A 20,879-nucleotide genomic window follows, 5' to 3' on the forward strand; every position below is an offset into this window, starting at 1 on the left:
CTAGCTACACAACTTTGACCAAGTCCCAAATTCTCTAAATTTTGCCTTTTCTTCTTTGGGGGGGGGGGGGGGGGGGGGGGGGGGGGAGAGGGGGAGGGGGGGAGGGAGAGAGAGAGAGAGAGAGAGAGAGAGAGAGAGAGAGAGGACATCAGAATATCTCTTCTATCTCCAATACTCCTGGTTCTATGAAATACAAATCCCAGCTGGATGAACACATGAAAATGCAGGAATCTTAAGGACAAAAGAAAAGGTTCCAGTTTTTGAATCAACTACATTAACAGTCCAAAATAACACACACATCCAGAGGCAACAAAGTAGTCTTTTCTGTAGTTGTCTAAAGGCTTTGCTAATCCATATGGCCAAAAGAAAAAAACTATCCTATTTCCAGAATGCCATACTTGCACAAAAAAACTTGTCATGGCATGAGTTAAATTTCCTTTTGGCATCAAGTATCTCAACTATTTGCCAAAAAAAGACCTTTGGCTTTACCCCTAAAAGGGGGAAATGGGCTACCAAGATTTACCGAATCTCCAGAATACACCAGGCACTGACCGATGTTTTCACATTCTGTTGCTCAAGTCTCCACAACAGTATGAAATAAATATAATCCTCATTGTACAGATGCTGAAATTTTTGTAATTTTTTTTTCTTTTAGTAGAGACAGGCTCAGGAAATGTTAAGTAACTCACTCATGACAGAACAAGTAATTAATGACAGAGTCAAAGACTAAAGTTTATATAGCTCTAAACCTCTCACTCTGTTCAAGGTGGCAGTTTCCTCATTATTTCCATCTACCACAACACTTCAAAATGCCATGAGAGAGATCCTTTTCTCAAAGTTAAGGTAAGGAAAGTTCTAGCATGTTTCTAAATTAATTTTTAGGGAAGTCTCTCGGTCAGTGCATTCCTAACCAGCCTCCTGAAAGCTAGAACCTAGAGGGGTTTCAGAGTTTTCATGTAAGCCTGAAAAATAGGCTAACATTATGTGCTTGAGCACATTCTTAGCTCACTCTAAGCAGTATAAAACTCCCTAAACAAATAGGTTGTTAGACGATGTGGGACAAAAAAGAACAATGGAACCACCCCCCAAACCCCATCCTAAACACAGTCCAAATTGGCATCTGCCATGACTCTTTAAAATAGTCAAGTTCAGCCAGGTGCAGTGGCTCAGGCCTATAATTCCAGCACTTTGGGAGGCCAAGGCAGGCAAATCACGAGGTCGAGTTCAAGACCAGCCTGACCATAATGGTGAAACCCCATCTCTACTAACTAGCTGGGCATGGTGGCATGCACTTGTAATCCCAGCTACTCAGGAGGGTGAGGCAGGAGAATTACTTGAACCCAGGAGGTGGAGGTTGTAGTGAGCCAAGAAGGTTCCACTGCACTCCAGCCTAGGCGTTAGAGAAGAGCTCCATCTCAAAAAAAAAAATCAAGTTTAAGATCATCAGCTGATCCCAGAAAATATCTCTCCATTTCCCCTCAGGAAAAGTTGAATGCAAATTTGCATCAACTGAAGAGACAATAGGTAAGAATCAAATTGAACGACATAAGGGGCCTCATGTAGTGGCTCACGCCTATAATCCCAGCACTCTGGGAGGCCAAGGCGCGTGGATCACGAGATCAGGAGTTCGAGACCAGTTTGACAAACATGGTAAAACCCGTCTCTAAAATATAAAAATTTGCCAGGCGTGGTGGCGCACTACTCAGGAGGCTGAGGCAGGAGAACTCTTGAACCCAGGAGGCGGAGGTTGCAGTGAGCCGAGATTGGGCCACTGTACTTGAGCCTAGACAACAGAGCGAGACTCTATCTCAAAAAAATAAGATTTGTTAATGTTTTCAGGCCACTGAACTATATATGTGATGGTTCATACATGTAAAGACTCTCCAATCTCATATTCATCCATTTCTCCAATAAAATCATCACACAAATTTGTCCCAGAGCAACACTGGAAAACATTTCATATGTCTTTATTTCACAGCCCTAGCAGAAGAATGACCTTAAAAATGATAGGTCTTGGCCAGGTGTGGTGACTCACACCTGTAATCCCAGTACTTTGGGAGGCATAGGAGGGCAGATCACAAGGTCAGAAGATTGAGATCATCTTGGTCAACATGGTGAAACCCCATCTCAACTAAAAATACAAAAAAATTAGCTGGGCGTGGCGCATGCCTGTAGTCCCAGCTACTCAGGAGGCTGAGGCAGGAGAACTGCTTTAACCCAGGAGGCAGAGATTGCAGTGAGCCAAGATCATACCACTGCAGTACAGCCTGGGTGACAGTGGAAGACTGTCTCAACAAAAAAACAAACAAAAAAAATAGGTCTTTAAAATGAGAAGTGTTTCTATAAAAACTCTTCATTTCAAAGGGCCACCAAAGTCTTCCAAAGGTGTGGTTATTTCCCCTCCAGTCCTCACTACCAATCATGCAAAAAATCATGTTTGTTCTATTATTTCTACAGACTTGGAATGGCACAGAATGCCAAAGTAGTCTACCTATAGGGGTGGGGGGTAAAGGAAGATTGCAGAGGTCACAGGTGTTCTCCTTAAGTGAGCCAAAGGACCACTGGCAGCGCCAATTATCCCACCTCCAAAGCCTATACACATGGTCCCTGTAGGCACTGGCCCCACTGAAGCTCTCAGCTTCAAGCTCTCAGGTGCTCAGCTGGATGGCACAGTGGACAAAAACAAGGAGCTAAAGAGGCTATGGTTGAGGCATCTGAACCTTACACAGGTCAGTCTACTTGGCTCAGATCCATGGCTAGAGGCTTCATGTCTAACTTCTACATGCCTGCCAGATGCTACCTGTAACAGAGAAAAAAAATCTATCCTCCCTACAGGAAAGAACACTTCCTGCCTTGTATCCCACTGATGATGGCAGAGTTGCCTACCTGGAGCGGCCACTGTGAAGACATCCACTGCATCAGGGGAGGCATAGCCAGGAACAGACAGGAGCCCCACCCCCTACCAAGTTAGCAGAGTGGGAACCCTGCACTCCTGGGCACAGCTGCAGCTTCCCAGTTATGGCTCTGGACCCAGGCATCCCTGCACTCTTGGGGGCCCAACGCCCACAGGCTTGTAAGTACCTGCTCCCACTCCCTGGCTTCTCCCTATTCCCAGCACCTGCTCTGGTGCGGAGCAAAGTTGTGGCTCAGCCCAGGCACTGCTGCAACCCAGCTAGGTGTACACTATTAGCTCAAGGTGGTACTGACACACCAGCCCTCTGTCATCTTGGCCCCTTCTGGACTTTGGGTGTGAACAGGTGCAAGAGTGAGGCAGGGGATGGGGGTGAGAGGTGAGGGTAGCTTGACATGGGCCTGCAGGCACTCCTCTGAACAAACAGCCTGGGCACCATGGATGGCATGTTGATGGTGAGAGGCAGAAGGTTCCTGGGCAGAAAAGGGTGGGTCCCCTGTGAAACCCCAACTTCAAGCCAGGGATAGCCTCAAGTCTGGAAGCCAGGCTGCCAGTTCCAGGTGCAGTATGTGGCCTGGAATGAGAACTTACAGTGCCCACCCATGGCCACCCATGGACCAATCACCACATACTTCCTCCCTTCCGAGCCCATAAAAACCCATGGAGATTCAGGTAGTTCCAGGCAGATGTTGTGACTACCAGCTGTAGGAAGGAGCTACCCGCTTTGGGTCTCCTCAATTCATCAGGATGATCTGCCTGTGGAAAGTACTTACCCACTACGGGTCTCCTGTCCACTGAGAGCTGGACATTCATCGGGACGACCTGCATATGAAAGGGAGCTACCCACTTCAGGTCTCCTGAGGTCTGTTGTGTCACTCAAATGAAGCTCCTCTCTACCTTGCTCACCCTCTGGCTGTCCATGTATCTCATTCTTCCTGGATATAGGACAAGAACTTGGGACCCGCCAAATGGGGGACTGAAAGAGGTGTTAACACCAAGAGGGCTGAAACACTCACCCCTACTAGCCACACTGCAGGCAACAAGAAGGAGAAAATAATCGCAGCCCTTTAGGGATCCCAAACCTAGCGACTCCACAAACCAGGACTACAACACCCTCTTTGAGGCTCTGAGGTTCCTGGCGTCTCCAAGCTTCCAGGCACCATCGCATTCCCTGGTACCAGCATACCTGGCTGTGCCAGTGGCTGGACCCCATGCTTACTCCTACACCCCTCGCAGCTCCACACCTGGCTCACACTTAGCAGGCATGGGATCCAGGCTGGTGGCATAAGCCGGGTGCAGCCTGCCCAGTTGAGTGGGTGGAACAATCCCAGCAGGCCCGAATAAAACTTGGGCAAAGGCACCACAGGCCACAGAGGTTTCCAGCTGGAAAAGTGACCCCCTAAGGATCCTGTAACAGTGAGAGCAATTCATACATGGAGAATTATTTCTTCTATTCTAGAACACCAACTATATTATATGTAGCATACTACGTGAAAACAATAACAGCCTCTATTAATCAACTAGTAAGTAATAAAATATTCAAATCACAATATTTACTGAGTACCTACTATGTGCCATGCATGTGCTATCTAGGAGTTATGGATACAGCAGCAAACAGAACAAAAAAGTAAAATTTTAAAAATATCTCCCTTCACAAAGCTTCCAATCCAGTAGATACTTAAAACAATATTCATTCAGATGGAAAAAAGTTGTTTAAACAGAAGTAAGGAGTTGGCTGGGTGCAGTGGCTCATGCCTCTAAACCCAGAACTTTGGGAAGCCAAGGCAGGCAGATCACCTGAGGTCAGGAATTTGAGACCAGCCTGGCCAACGTGGTGAAACCCTGTCTCTACTAAAAGAAAAAAAAAAATTACAAAAATTAGCCAAGCATGGGGACACATGCCTGTAATCCCAGCTACTCCGGAGGCTGGGACAGGAAAATTGCTTGAGCCCTGGAAATGGAGGTTGCAGTAAGCTAAGATTGCGCTACTTCACTCCAGCCTGGCCGACAGGGCGAGATTCTGTCTCAAAAAAAATAAATAACTAAAATACAAAGCAAAGAGTTAGAGAGTGATCAGGAAGAAAAGAGGAGCTATCAGGGAGAAAAGAGGTCAGGAAAAGCCTCTCTGAGAAAGTGATTTTGTGGTCAAGGTAGACACCTGACATTTACTATCAGTAATCTTTATGACAGCCCCCCCAGACAGAGATCTACATTCAACAAATAAGGAAACTAGAGACCTCAAGGTAGTTGAATGATTTGCTCCAGTTTATGAATGACTATATTCACGATGCCCTCTTCATTGCACAAAGGTTTCAAGACCATGGCCTTGATCTCCAAGGCAAAATCTGCACATCTCAGGGAGTGCGAAAGAGGATTCATTCAGGAACCAAAAAAAAAAAAAATCAAGTTATCTATGTATACCTAATTTTTAATCTCAATCCTTTAAACTCCTAATTTTGGAATAAAATTTATATATATAAATATGCATATAATTTTAACATGAACAAATATGAACTATGTATTTTTGACACATCATAAAAATTTCAAGATCACTGCCCTAGATGCATTGATGCCAAAGAAATAAACAAGGGAGGGGTGTGGAGGATAGGGAGAGCTCTGTTAAAGGAAACAAAATTACAGCTAAATAGGAGGAATAATTTCTATTATAGTGTTCTATAGCACACTGGAAGATGACTATAGTTAACAATATTACATACTGTCAAATAGCTAGACGGGAGACATTAAATGCACCCATCACAAAGAAATGATAAATGTTTGAGATGATGAAATGCTAATTACCCTGATCTGATCACTATACACTGTATATATCGAATATCACTACGTACATCATAAATATGTACGATTATATGTTAGTTAATAAAGAAGAAAAGCAAATAAACAAACATGAACCCTCTTCCCAAGGACAGTATATATTGTTATACACAGCCTGTACTCTGTAAACATAATTATAAATTTCCAAGTACAAAATGAACTAGATCATAAATGTGAATCTAAGGTGCAACTTCACTGTAGAGATTCGACATTTTACTCCAGTACTTTAAGCAACACACAGGCCTCCGGGGCTGTGGCCTCACGCACTGACAATTATTCAGCCTGCTCCCCTGACTAGGAAACTTGTGTATTCTACACTGAAGGTAATCTACTAATTCACTTCAAATTGGTCACCAGATAACAGCTGTCAATTGGTAATAACTTTTGGTCACTCCCTACCCAGGCTGTTTAATACACATGTAAACCTAAGTTTTATAAATTGTTCAAATGCATATTCACTCAAAACACCATTATGGGTCCATCAGACTGTTACAGGCTATCCGCTAAATAATATGCATTTTTTAAAAGGCTTGGCAGCTTAATACATATTTTTACTGCTCGCATAACTCAGAAACAGCCTCAGAGTAAAACGTTTAATTTGACACATAAATAGTCCATTATATGGCCTAATCCTCTTTTGGGTTTTCAAAGAGGGAAGAAAGTGCCAGGGCATTTCAATTTGATAGAAAAAGCAAAGCAGAGGAGAAGGAAAAAAATTATTCAAACATAGCTGTTGATCTTAACTTCAGGGCCAGGTTTAAGAGGGTTGGCAAATAGAAGGTATTTAGAAAGAAAGAGTTATCATATGCATTAGGATGATCATATTTTAAAAAGAGGGAGAGAGAGAAGTCATTATTCAGATAGTCTCCTGGATCTTAATCCTACTCAAAATGTTTAATATCATTTACCTATAAGTTGATCCATTAGACTAGTGTTTCTTAACATAGGGCTCTAGAATCACTGCTACCCACAAGTACATTTCCACAGATATTTGTTTTCTTTAAACTGACCAAGAGCTACTTACTAGTTACCTTAAATAAGTGAGGGGAGTCCTAAAAAATCTGTATTAATAAATTAATATCAGCAAGTTAGCAAAGTATATAAAGAACTTGAAATTGGCAGACCAAGAACATCAGCTAATATATAATTCTGCAAAGTGTCTACCATACACTTTCACACACCAACAGTTAGAACTTTCAAAATTGTCACAATTCTCCAGAAGAATGATTTATTATCACTGTAACCTCATTGCAGTCTTAAATCAATCACAGTTTGCAAAGCTGCTATTCCTGCTTTTTAAATATAAATTACTTACTTTAACTGTATCATTAGAAATTTGATTTTTTGAAAATTATCTGTTTAATCTCTTGATGTGCAGTGGTGCATATTTAAGTCATTTATATTTTTGTCCTGTAATTTTCCAATAATGAGACTGGTATGTGGTATAGTTAAAATAAGAATAATCCAAATCCCCGTGGCTAAAGAAGACATACACAGACTAAGACTACCTCCAAAAAGACTACTATAGTAAACATTCATCTGTGACTTCATATTCTCTAAATAACTTGCAATCTACTTTACCAAGGTAAGTATGACAAAATCACATTTTTAAAGCTTATGGGATACTTTTATAAAACAAAATATTTGTACGACTCCTATTAGCATGCACTTATCTTGATGCTGGATGGTATAAATGGGATAAGGAGCTTCTGTCCCACCTAAGTGGGTTAAGACCAAAAAAGCTGAGAACCACTACTCAAGACCAGTGGTTCTTAATGTTTTCTGGATCAGAGCCACTGCCAAGAATCTGACAAAAGCTATGTTCCACAGAAAAAATGTATGCATGCATTAAAATTTGCAACCTGGGCTATGATTCTTAATTCTTAGAGGCCTCTATAAAGCATACTCAGATTACTTGTGTCAAGACCACTGTGTAATATTACTTTTCTATTATATTTTGAAAACAACAGAATTTTCTTAAGTGTCTCAAAAACATAAAGAGTAATATTAAGTATATTTTTTGAAACTGCTTGAGTCCTTAGAAATTCTGCAAATCTCTCGTCATTCTTAAACACTATTCTTAAGGTACCTAAACCCAGTATGTTCCAGGTCTCCCAGTTCCAGATCTCTTTTTTTTAAACCCCAGTTCCAGATCTCTTTTCATCATTTCAATATAAACTCAGAAAACTGTACCTAATATATTTTTTTTGGTTCATATTAGGATTTATTCCTGTTTTTAGAAACAAGATTTGTTACTTTCTATTATGAAACCTCTAAAACCCTACAGTAGAAAATGACTTATTCCTAAAGGTCTGCCATTCCAGTATCTGTGGTCCTTTTACTATAAGGCCGCATATATTCACGATTACAATATCAACTCCTGTTGTTCACATCCCTTCCTACTTGGGAAACTTACTATTTCCTGGGAAAATGCATTGTTTCACAGCACTATGAGAAAACTATTTCTTACAACAGTCTAAAATTAATCTTCCTATAGCCTATAGCCAGTAATCTTTGTTCTCACTCCATGGTTCCATACATGAAGTCTAACAGATCTCCTTCCTGAAAATAGCCTCCTGAATAACTGAAAACAGAAGGCATGGACTTCCTTGTTCTCTCCTACCCATGCAGCCTTCATGTTTTCAGGCCTACCTCTGGTCATTTTGGTCATTTCCTCTGAAGATTATTGTTTTATCTGAGTCTGAACTCACCACTCCAAGACAATCTCAACAACAATGTAAAAAGGCATGGACTGGCCACAAGTGGTGGCTCATGCCTGTAATTCTAGCACTTTAAGAGGATCATCTGAGCTCAGGAATTTCAGACCAGCCTGGGCAACTTCGTGAGACACTATCTTTATTTAAAAAAAAAAAAAAAAAAAAAAAGGGCATGTATCCCTTCTTTAGATACTCTCTACTTCTACTACTGCAGCCTCAGACTAAAGCAGGACTTTATATAAATGCTGTTGGTAAAATCTTCTGCCTGAAAATCTTCTGACTTCAGAAAATATGGCACTATCCTTGAGGCCTATATCCCTACTAACTTCAATTCTAATGATCAGAAATTTCTGTGGTCCACAACTACTTGTTTACCTGGACAAACAGCTTAGTTTGTCTAAGACTAGATGGTGGCCAAACAGGAAGTGGGGAAAAGTAGGATTCATTATGAATTTTCTGAGGTAGAGAGATGTCAAAATGGAAAGCACAGAGATTTGTGACCTACTTTCAATTTTCTCTATGTTCCAAAATGAACAGGCTCCTATCCAGTCAGAGTAGCCATAGAAACTTCTAAAACTGGGCCTTGGAGGATAAGCAGGCTTTAGATAGAGAAAAAGACAGGGTCATTTCATGCCCCAAAATCATCTGAGCAGAGGTGCAAAGGTGAGGAAGCCTCCGGCAAGTTACAGGAACAAGGAGTCAACCTCTGTGGCTTGCGCAATGTAGCCACATGGAGCTGCCTTAGGGAGACAGCCTGGAAAGATCATGCCACTGCATGAGCTCAGCAGCACAGAGCCCCTTCCTTAAAAGCCAGGCTACTGAGAATATCTTTCAGCCCAGACGCAGTGTGGAGTCACTGAAGTTTTTAAGCGGGGGAGTAAAATGATGACAGCTGAATTTTAGAAACAATACACACCAGGCATTTAATCAATGAGGCAGACTGAACATATAGATTCTAACTACCAGGAAAGACATACCTGTGACCTAAAACTTACAGAAAAACCACTCAACTAGTAAAATCCATCTCACAACAACTCACTTTATCCTTTTAATTTTATTAATACAAAGAAAGAAAACAAAACAAGTAATGAGGCACAAACTAACATTTTATCTAATGTCTGACTCTTATGTCCTTCCTAAATCAAAATACATATTTCACAGTAAGCTAAAAATGATTAAAAAAAAAGCATTAAATATTTCCTCTTCCCATTTGATATTATTTTTCACTAGTTACTCAGCTATAACAGTCATTAACATGCTGAAAAGGAACTTCATGTAAATTCACCACTGGTCTGGGAATACTGCAGCTCTGATGTACTGGCTGCAAGCTACACCCAGCTCAGAGGCGCCATTTCCCTACAGTCAGGGCCAAATGTCTGGTTCACTCACAATTTACAAATGATGATTTTTCTAATTAATCATTCATCAAAAAACATAAATGGCAAGAGGGTGTGAAGACAGTGCTAGCAAAAAAAAACACAAGGGGGCATGTATCCATCAATCCCTCCCTCATGAACCAGGGCAGCAAGCTCATGAAAGAAGGCTCCTAGGGCCTATGAAAGATGCTATCTTGAAGAAAACCTTGACCCCATCCCAAGGTGCAAGTGCCCTCCAGCACTCAGGAAGGGGCAGCCTACCTTGAATGTGGATTATCAAAACAGCCTCCTAGTGTCTCCTTTCTCCAGTTGCTCCTTTAATGCCCACCTAATAACCTCCCCATGCCTCTTTCTACCCAAGACACAAGGCTGTTAGTTAAAATACTTCTCCTCAAAGGTCTTCATCATGCCCTAAGAACCTACAGGACTGTTTCTAATCTCAAGATGGCCATGTCTTAAAACGTGCAAGGTCCTTAAATACCTCCTGATCCAGGCCCTTCATTTTATAGTTGGGGAAAATCAGATTTAGAGAGTTTCCACTATGTCCGCCATTATCTCCTGAACATGACTTGAGAAAGTTTGTTTAGTCTTTTTGATTTTTAACACAGAGTCTCATTCACTCTATTGCCCAGGCTGAAGTGCAGTGGCATGATCTCAGCTCACTGCAACCTCCACCTCCGAGGTTCAAGTGATTCACGATTCTCCTGCCTCAGCATCCCCAGTAGCTGGAATTACAGGTGTGCGCTACCATACCAGACTAAATTTTTTTTTTTTAAAGTAGAGATGGGGTTTCACCATGTAACAGGCCAGGCTGATCTCAAACTCCTGGCCTCAAGTGATCCACCTGCCTCAGCCTCCCAAAGTGTTGGGATTACAGGTGTGGGCCATTGCACCCAGCCTCATTTTTTCTTTCGGGTTTTTTTTTGTCTTTTAAGAGACAGGGTCTTAGTTCTTAGAGCTCTGTCACACAGGCTGGAGTGCAGAGGCACCATCATGGGATTACAAGAGTTATTAGAAAGTTATTTTAGGCAAATAGGATAAAAGAGTCCTCAGTAAGGCTTTTTCTTTTACTAAAAAAGCAACCCCCAAAACATTTCTTTTCTAACAGAAAGCAGCCTGAAAAACCAGACCTGCAAGTATTGATATGCAAATGCCAGCGGCTAAAAGCCAGGTCCACCCAATATGGCGGTTCCTGCCACTTTTTCTTGCCACGTGTGCAGGACATCATGGCAACCAGCCAGGTAGTTGCATTTACATATTAAAAGGCTAGGGTGGGAAGGCCAGTTTTTCAAAGGCTACTTGAATGACACCCCTGGTCAAACCAACCCTCTGGGCCCTAAACAAATTAGACACCCGCCTCATCTAGCTTCCCAAAATAACCAACTACATTCTCCCCTCACCCCCACCAGTGGGAGTTTTCTGTTCGGAGCCCTCTTGCCTCTGTATGGTGGAGCTGTTTTCTTCTTTCTTGCCTGTTAAACTTTCTGCTTCTTTTTTTTTGAGACAGAGTTTCGCTCTTGTTACCCAGGCTGGAGTGCAATGGCGCGATCTCGGCTCACTGCAACCTCCGCCTCCTGGGTTCAGGCAATTCTCCTGCCTCAGCCTCCTGAGTAGCTGGGATTACAGGCATGTGCTACCATGCCCAGCTAATTTTTCGTAGTTTTAGTAGAGACGGGGTTTCACCATGTTGACCAGGATGGTCTCGATCTCTTGACCTCATGATCCACCCGCCTCGGCCTCCCAAAGTGCTGGGATCATAGGCTTGAGCCACCGCGCCCGGCCCCCTGCTTCTTAAACCACTCCAAGTGTGTCCATGTCGCTGATTTTCTCAGTGAGAGGCAAGGGACCCTGGGTTTCTCCAGACAACGGAGCCATATCAATGGCTCAGTGTACCTTCAAACTCTTGGGATCAAGTGATCCTCCTGCCTCAGCCTCCCAAAGTGCTAGGACTGCAGGCCAAGCCACCATAGCTAGCCTTGAGAACTTTTCAAGCAGAGGTTTTGTTTCTGAATAAGTCTTTCCCTCTAGGCCTCTGTATTAAGTAACAGAACTGCCAATACTGAGTAATTGCACAACTGCTGCTACCTACCAGAAAGCAGACATATGAAATATCTACTCACCTTGGAAAACTGGCTAAGTTTCAAATATGCAAATTACTAAAGAAACGAATACTAAGCCTTAAGAGTATGAGTACTGAAGAGGCTAGTATTAGTACTAAGTCATAGTTCTAAAAAACTATAGACCCCCAGAGTTTTCATACCACCAGGATTACATAGCTAGAAAATGATGTCACTCAGGTCAACCTGAAGGGATGTTTATAAATGGGCAAAGAGGTCAGGAAGAGTTCTTACCAGATTGTAACATTAAGACCCACTCAGGCCCTACAGTCATTAAGTATAGGACAACACATAATCTCTACTGTTCAATTTTTCTAACTGTGTAATAGGTATATCCTCCCCACCTACAGAGCAACATTGCAGGAAACAGTATCTTCAGAAAGTCTAAAGCTACTCAAATGTAGAGTATGACCAAATGTTAAGATGACCTCACTCATTTACCACCATCATAATTACCATATGATATGATAATTAGAGTTTACACTTACTGAGTGCTTACTATGGGCTTGGCACATGCAAAGCAGTTTACAGGCATTAGCTCATCTAAATCTCACAAAGTTATTACTATTTCTGTTTCACAGATAGAGAAACTGTGAAACAACTGTTTGTTACATTGTCCAAGGTCACCCATCTAGTAAATAGAGGAGGATTTGAACCCAGGCATTCAGACTCACTTCTCACACTCAATCACCAAGGTCTCCATCTTCATCACTTAATATCTGGGGCAGTTACAGAGTAAGAACAAAAACAAAGGGCATGTTTAACAAAAAACAGAATAAACTGGTGCAAAAAGAAATCCAATCTATCAAATAATTACACCATGCTACGCACATTATATTTTTAAAATGCCTGGATTCTACAACAAACAGATTTTGGAACAAATTAAGAAACAGGGAGAAGCACAACCCCCTCATTTACAGATGACAATAGCAGGGAACAGGATGTTGAGGTGACCTACCTCAGATCACTCACAGCAATTGCAGCCTAAGTCTATCAACACCCAGACCAACATTCTATGCATAAGTCAGTGCCCTGGTCCAGCAGTATGACCTTAACAAAAATAATTAGCCAGTCCTTAGGAGTCTGATGAAGCTTGAAACAGGCCACCCTAACCCTCAAAGCTGCCCTGTTCTCCATGAAGCCACCCTCTGTCAGTCTGGAAGAGGCTATTTAAAAGATAAGCCTGGAGAACATGTGCACTGTTGGTGAGACTAAAATGGCATGACTCCTACAGAAAGAAGTACAAAGGTTCCTCAAAAAATTAAAAATAAAACTGCCATATGATCCAGCAATCCCACTTCCAAGTACGGATCCAGAAGAAGTGATAGTAGGATCTTGAAGAGATATTTGCACACTCATGGTCAGAGAAGCACTATTCACAATAGTCAAGAGGTAAAAACAACTCAAATGCCCCTCACAGGATACAAAGACAAACAACTGTGGTATATACCTTCAATGGAATAGTATTCAGTCTTGAGAATAAGGAAAATTCTGTCATATGCTACGTGAACGTTGAAGACACTATGCTAAGTGAAATAAGTCAGTCACAAGAAGACAAATACTATGTAATTCCACCTAGATGAGGTACCTAAAATACTCAAATGTGGTTGTGTGCAGTGGTTCATGCTTGTAATCCCAGCACTTTGGGAGGCTGAGGTGGGCACATTACTTGAGGTCAGGAATTCGAGACCAGCCTGGGCAATATGGCAAAATCCCACCTCTACTAAAAATACAAAAATTAGCTGGGTGTGGTGGCGCACGCCTGTAATCCCAGCTACTCCAGAGGCTGAGGCAGGAGAATCACTTGAACCTGGGGGGCGGAGGTTGCAGTAAGCCAAGACTGTGCCACAGCAATCCAGCCTCAGCAACACAGCGAGACTCTATCTCAAAAAATAAAAAATAAAATACTCAAATCCATACGAAGAGAAAGGAGAATGGTGGTTACCAGGGGCTGGAGGAAACAAGGGAGGGCAGTTGTTGTTTAATGGGTATAGAGTTTCATATTTGCAAGATGAAAAAGTTCTGGAGCTCTGTTTCACAATGAAATGACTATACTTAACACTACTGAAGTATTTACACTTTAAAATGGTTAAGATGGTAAATTTTGTAATGTTTTTTAACACAATAAAAAATAATAAATGTAATGCATGTATGCTTGTATGCATGCACAGTAAGTAAATAAATAAAGACAGGCCTAGGGACAACTCATCTTAAGTAGTTGTTTAAAGTGAATTCATGCAAGTAATTGAATCAGATAGTATATTTGCCACTTGGATTAAAACTGCTAAACAAAATGCTCAAAGCCAATTCTAATAACCTCACCTATGCAACCATACGTAAGTATTCAGAAATGAATCAATGAATGATTTGAATTATTTCTGAAGAACTACTACAAGATTTCTACTTAGTATAAGGCAGCATGCCCAAACCCACTTCATGAGAATAACATACAAATGCCATTAAATTTTTCCAACGTAACAGGAAAAAAAGTCAATGATATTCCAAAACACATCTAACTAAAAAAATGTAATATCTATGTAGAGACAAGCACACAATGCAAAAAGAAAACAAAACTGTTTAGTTAGGAAATGGTAATTCTCATCACAGAGAGTTTTTTAAAAAAAGAAAAAGGGACTGATTTCATTTAAAGGTCCTGTGTATCACAAAAATTTTTAAAAAACATACACATTTTCTCAAATCTCTAAATTCAACCAAGTAAGACAACACTCAACCATCTCATCTAAATAAATAAATAAAACAATCTATTCCGTAGAAGATGTATCTAACTGACATTTGCTTCTACTCCCCAAAATAAATTATTACTGACATGAAATATATAATCACACATATTTTACAAGCCCAAAACATAGAAATACAGAACTACATACATACTGTCCTCTCTTTCCTGATTTCTTCCAAATGTAGATTATTCCCAAAAGTATTTTTTTCATTCCTTAAAACTATCAATCTATAAAGTTTTCAATGCAGGCTGAGTTATTTTTTTACATTTGAAAATGTCCGCAAAACAATCTACCAGGTATCACATATCATCATTTATTTCCATAAAATCAACACAAATTTATAAATTGCAATAGTTAAGTTTACTGAACACTTAGTTATAAGTGCCTTAGTACCGACTAAACAATTCTTAGAGCTGCCTGATAAGGTAAGACCTAGAATCCCCATTTTATAGGTAAGATAACTGAGGCATCTGGTTAAGTCATGGTTGGACCTGAATGTAAATCCTGGCAGAATGGTTCCAGAACCCATGCTATTACATTAACTACTACCAATATTATTGTCCATTAATGTCCATGAAAGACAATGACACACCAGTCAATTCTTCCGTAATGCCAGGAAACGGTCCTATAGAGAGAACTAAAGAGAAACTGAATGCCAAACACTCTGGCCGTGGCCCGTCACAATCTCTCCAGCTTCGTTTTTCTTGTCATGAAATAAGTTTAGAAATTTCAATGCCTGATAATATAGTTGGCTGGAAACAAAACCCAGCAAAAATATACATATATACCTCACTATGGCGACAGCATGGCCAATTACTCTCCTGATATCTCCCTTCTTCCACTTCCAGTCTAGAGACGGGCTTTCCTTTGCCAAAAGTATTTTCCCATCCCCACAAAAGTAATTGACTACAGCAAAACGTGCAGCATTACTGGCAAAAGCTAAACAGAAGGAGTCAACATCTCTCTTCTAAGCCATGTCCCTGTCTGAAATATAATACAGTGGGCAAGTTGTTTCTCTGAAATAGATGGATCTATGGTTTAAGGGCAGCACAGAGTGTAAATCTGTCTCCATGAATGGCTCACGCCATGTCTTTCTCGTTTTGTGTGCTATTGTGTGCTATCTAGCAATATATCTGTCACAGCTCTACTTCCTCCCTTCCATGGGAACAAAAGTTGAGAGAGATTGGAAATACAACCCCAAGCACAGCCTTATAAAGGCCACAATTGAGTTTCTGAAAACTCTAGGCCAACTACTCTAGGCAAAGCACCAGTTCAGCCTGTCTGTACACGAGGCAATTTGGTTAAGTAATAACCCCATTTCACCATCTTTTTTGTTGAACTCACAATAGAAATCATATCGGAGAAACCACCACTTACCAGAAAATTATTTTAAAAAGAGAAAATTGATTCTGATACCCAAATAGAATATAAATTCTGCTTTTACACATGCTGGTCCCATCTATAACACCCAGAAGTCAATTCAAGAGGCTATAGACAGTGAAGAGATAACTTCAGATTTCCCTTTAAACGCTTTTGCAGCTTCAGCAGAAACTGAAAATGCCAGTATTGTTGCTTTCTGTTCTCTGTTCTGGTCCCCAAGACCCACAGGCCTAGCTGCCTCCAAGAAGTGCTTGCACGAGGATCAAGCAGGGAACAAGCTTTTCCTGTGCCTGTCAGAAAGAATACTGGCCTTTTAGATAAGCACTTCCAAATTTTATAGGTCAGCCTGAGAACTTAAAAGAGTATTAGAAAATCATTGTCCATCGGCCCCAAGCATCTTAAAAGTAATTCATCAATATCACTGCCAACCTTTCCCCAAGAGCTTGCTTTGGCACAACTGTTCAGGGTCTCAAAGTGGGCTTTTCCAGAGAACTCATAAAGGTCCCTGTGTTTAAACTGCTGATCCCAAAACTCAAAATAGAATCTCAGCCCATTTGAAAACTGCATTTATAAAAACCACCATTTAGGCTCAAAGCTATGTAATTTACAAATGCTCCTGCTTCTGTCTAAGTTTGCTTTTGGTGCTTACAATCCAGCCAAAGAAGGGAATTTAATACAACTCACAAAATTAACAACAGATGGCCTAGTACATTTAACCTAGAGGAGTAAACAATGTGAGCAATGTCTCCAAAAAATAAATCTCCCCAGGAAGGCTATAAGAATATCTGGAAAACACCAAAATAAAAACTAGTGGCTTCAAAAACAAAACTCAAACCCAGATTAGATCATCGTGTAAGCACTACCATTTCCTTAAGTCTGTTTCTCCTTTCATCCATGTAGACCTCTTGTTAAGGACAAGATACCATCTTTTATTCCTCACTCTTTAAATCAAAAACTTTCTAATCCTAGCTCTACAGAAGGTAAATGGGTTAATGCTGGGGTTTCCAGTTAAGCACTATAGTTTTACAACAGTACAAAAATACCCAATTTTCAAACTATCAGAACACAATAAAAGATATTCAGCATGAAGTTTAATATAATGTAGCTCTCCTTTGAAGACGGTGGAAAACTTGTATCTTCGATTTGCTGCCAGAAACATCAGTTATCACTATTAGTCAAGGTAGAGTGATGGGCAGCTCAGAGACCAGCAGGCGACCACTAACTGAATCTCAACATTGGGCACCTCATTTCTCTGGGCTTTCAGCTCTCCTTATTTATAAAGAATGGTATACTGAGACGCTCTAAACTCTATCAGCTCTGACAGTCTATATTTCTTCAGAAATCCTTATACTCAAAAAGCTCCATTTAACAAGACATCCAAATAGATTAGATTTTCCATCTCTCTTCAGAAATTTTCTATCAGCTAATAATTCCCAAGGAATCTCCATAAACAAGAACCAAAATTGTCCACTGTTAAAAATGAATGATGAGAAGTTGTGTGTCCTTAAAAAGCGTCTACATGTGTTAAAAATGAATGATGAGAAGCTGTGTGTCCTTAAAAAGCGTCTACATATGAAACACAAGGCACTTCCTTTTCACTTCTGTGAAAAAAAATCTACTTCAATATATGAAGCATGGTCAGAAAACAGTTTCAGAATAATTCTTTTTAAAAAGAAAAAAACCAGTTTCATGCATAAATAAGAACTTAAGGCTGGGAAGTAAGGAGGCTATCCAGTGAAAAATTAATTGGAGAATAAGATTTCCACAGAATATCAAAAAGTAATCATTCTTTATTTTCAGTTTTTCCTCCCCACAATAGATATATGGATATAGAGGCACAAAAATGTCTTACCATTCTAATATTTAAATTGTCAAACTTACTTAAGTCAGGCTAATTTAAGTCAAGATACCTTGACATAGTTGACTTAAATCAAATGTGAAGCATAAGACCTCCATTTCTGTATCTTCCCCCAGACCAAGACCTGAAAAATTACAAGAGGAGATTCAGGACTCTGTAGTCATTTCTAGAAACATTTGCATTTAAGAAGAGCAAACCAGAACATGGCCTTGCCTGAGCAACTCTCTAAATGCATAAAGAATTTGAATAAAGTGATCTCAATGGAGGAGAGAGAAAGGGTTTGTTCAGAGATGCTGACATCCCAGGATACAGGTTTAGACTGCTATAAAAGCCACCCTAAGTAGTTTCAGGGCCATGCCTAATGGTATACAACCAGGTTCTTTGAATGCCCAAATGTTTCATCTCCCTTCTAATATTCTGTTAGGTATATTACACACTGATGTGACTATAAATAATTTCTTATTTTTAGAATGTCATGCCATCCTTCAGAAAAACTGGAGATATTTCTGAACACCACAACCCTTGGTTCAGGAGTTGCCAACTCAACTCCTCAGGTATGCACAGACTGGGATCAAACCAGGTTCTACTTTCCCTTTCAATCTTCCTCCAGCTTACCAATATAATACCTTCTATAAGCAAAGGGATGACCTGCCAATATATAATATAAAAATTATTTTAAAATGTACTCCCCACACTGTCTTAGTTTCTTGGTTGGTGAAATGATGTCAGTCCTCAAATGTGAATATACATGCATACAAGTACACACATCATGGGGCTGTGAGTGCAAAGAGTCAAACCTCAGCCAAGGCTGGGTGCAGTGGCTTACACCTATAATCCCAGCACTGTGGGAGGCCAAGGCGGGAGGATCACCTGAGGTCAGGAGTTCGAGACCAACCTGGACAGCATGGAGAAACGCTGTCTCTACTAAACATACAAAAATTAGCCGGGAGTGGTGGTGCACCCCTGTAATCTCAGCTACTTGGGAGGCTACGACAGGAGAATGTCTTGAACCAGGGAGGCAGAGGTTGCAGTGAGCTGAGACGATGCCACTGCACTACAGCCTGGTGATACAGCAAGACTCCATTACAAAAAAAAAAAAAAAATCCCTCAGCCAAAGCCATCCTGGGAAATGATCACAGTACAATATTCTGCTGGATGTTCGAGAAGGATTGAGTAACTAGAGAGATTTAGGTATCTAGATGAATCTATTAAAAATCTTAAAAAGTTTCACTATCCTGGGACAAAACACATTAGTACATTATTAGAATAAATTTGTAAAATTATTTTTTTAAAGCAATAATGGAAACAAATAGCAAGATTGAAGTTTTATGCAATCTATAGAAGCTCTCATATAAAAGCCAGCTTCTCATCAAGGAAGTAGGCCACATACAGAAAAAAAGGTCAGGATCTCACACTTAGGCTATTTAAAAGAGGTTAGTGCTACCAGAGACTCCTTATTGATGTGGTAAGATTCCCAGAATAGAGAAGCAGGGACATTCTCCCTCTGCCTTGTTGCAAAAGTGAAAGCACTACCAAGGGCAAACTGTAGTCAGACCAGTTTCACCTCTGTTAAAGAGCTACACCATTGTCAACTGTCAGTCACAGGGTTAAAGATAACAGACTAAAATATTAACAAACGCAACCAACTAAAATACACAGGAGCCCAAATCACAGGATGCTGTGCACACTCTTCAGAATCTATTCCTGTAGCACACCTTCTGTCCGGACTCCCATTTCTTGTCCCTCTCACAGCCTCACCACAGAGCATTCAGCTCAACTACTCTTTTCCCTAGCTGTCGGACCTGCAATCAAAGCACACAGGCCACCCTGGAGGAAGTGCTATGAAACTGTTCATCCTCACCACACACGGAATACCTGATTTCATTATGCCTGCCACTGTTACATGATTCATTTTTACCCAATAAATTAAAAATAACTGATTAGATTCTCAGCCCTTATTCCCTATCCATCCACCACCTATTCCCCTATGATGAACTCCCAGGCATGCCAGCCATATAATAATATTATTAAAATTACAATAACAACCAACATATATTGAGTGTTTACAATGTTCTAGGCACTGCTCTAAATAATTTGGAAGTGTTGATACATTAACATGGTGGAGACTCCAATCACCCCCATCTCACAGGTAAGGACAGTAAGCATAGAGAAGTTAGGGTCCCACAGCTCAAGGGTCAGACCAGCACCCAGAGCCAGGCAGTCTCCAAAACCTACAGTATTAACCACTATGCCACTCTACTTCTCAAGAAAGGCAGCCGGAATGGAAGACATAGAGCCTCCAGAGAAGGTACTTGAGAAATTTTTTTCCACTTGCCTATTCCAGAAATTGCTCATGAAATTACTTTTTTGTCTACTACATAATTAAGTTTGATAAACAACAAGTATAGAATCAGTGAAATGGTAAGGGAGAGAAAATGGCACTCTTTTCAGGCTTGACCCAGACACACTGGGAGGCTTGTCCCAGACATACTGGGAGACCTCTGTTACTCTCTAAGTGTACCTTTACAAAATAGGAGTAAGACTTCCTGGTCCTCTTTTACCTGTTAATATAAATTAAATATATACAATTAATAAATACATAAATATTGCAATATTTCTAAAAGATTACATATTGAGAAAAATATATAAACTCACTTAGGAAGTTAAAGCATCTATGAAAAAAAGTTTGTGTCTAAACAAAACAATCACTAAACCCTTATTTCAAACTTCTGGGTTTCAATAATGGATTCTCATTCTTGGCTTAACAGTCTATATCAATCCCCTTTTCCCTGGACCACATGCTGGAATAGAAACTAATGTCAAAAAGTTGATGTGACTTCTGATGTAACTAACCCATATCAAACCCCAGTACTATAAATTGGCAAAGTTACCCCATAATTATAGTAAGACCATTCTACCAATAAGGAATTCAGATTATTGACAGAAA

General features: G+C 40.5%; 1 protein-coding gene and 1 long non-coding RNA gene across 5 annotated transcripts in view; one reads left to right on the forward strand and one right to left on the reverse strand.

Moving 5' to 3' along the window:
* AUTS2 (activator of transcription and developmental regulator AUTS2) overlaps nt 1-20,879 on the reverse strand; it is a 1,216,826-nt gene that overhangs the window by 1,120,899 nt on the left and 75,048 nt on the right. The gene's annotated exons all lie outside the window — the stretch shown is intronic.
* Nucleotides 869-19,260, forward strand: LOC116534491. Its single transcript, XR_004261755.1, has 3 exons — nt 869-948; nt 7,744-7,754; nt 19,250-19,260. It is a non-coding gene; the product is annotated as an uncharacterized LOC116534491 (long non-coding RNA).

Source organism: Sapajus apella, unplaced genomic scaffold (genome assembly GCF_009761245.1).
Source record: "Sapajus apella isolate SASKATOON/1434 unplaced genomic scaffold, GSC_monkey_1.0 scaffold88, whole genome shotgun sequence".
Classification (NCBI taxonomy): Eukaryota; Metazoa; Chordata; class Mammalia; order Primates; family Cebidae; genus Sapajus; species Sapajus apella.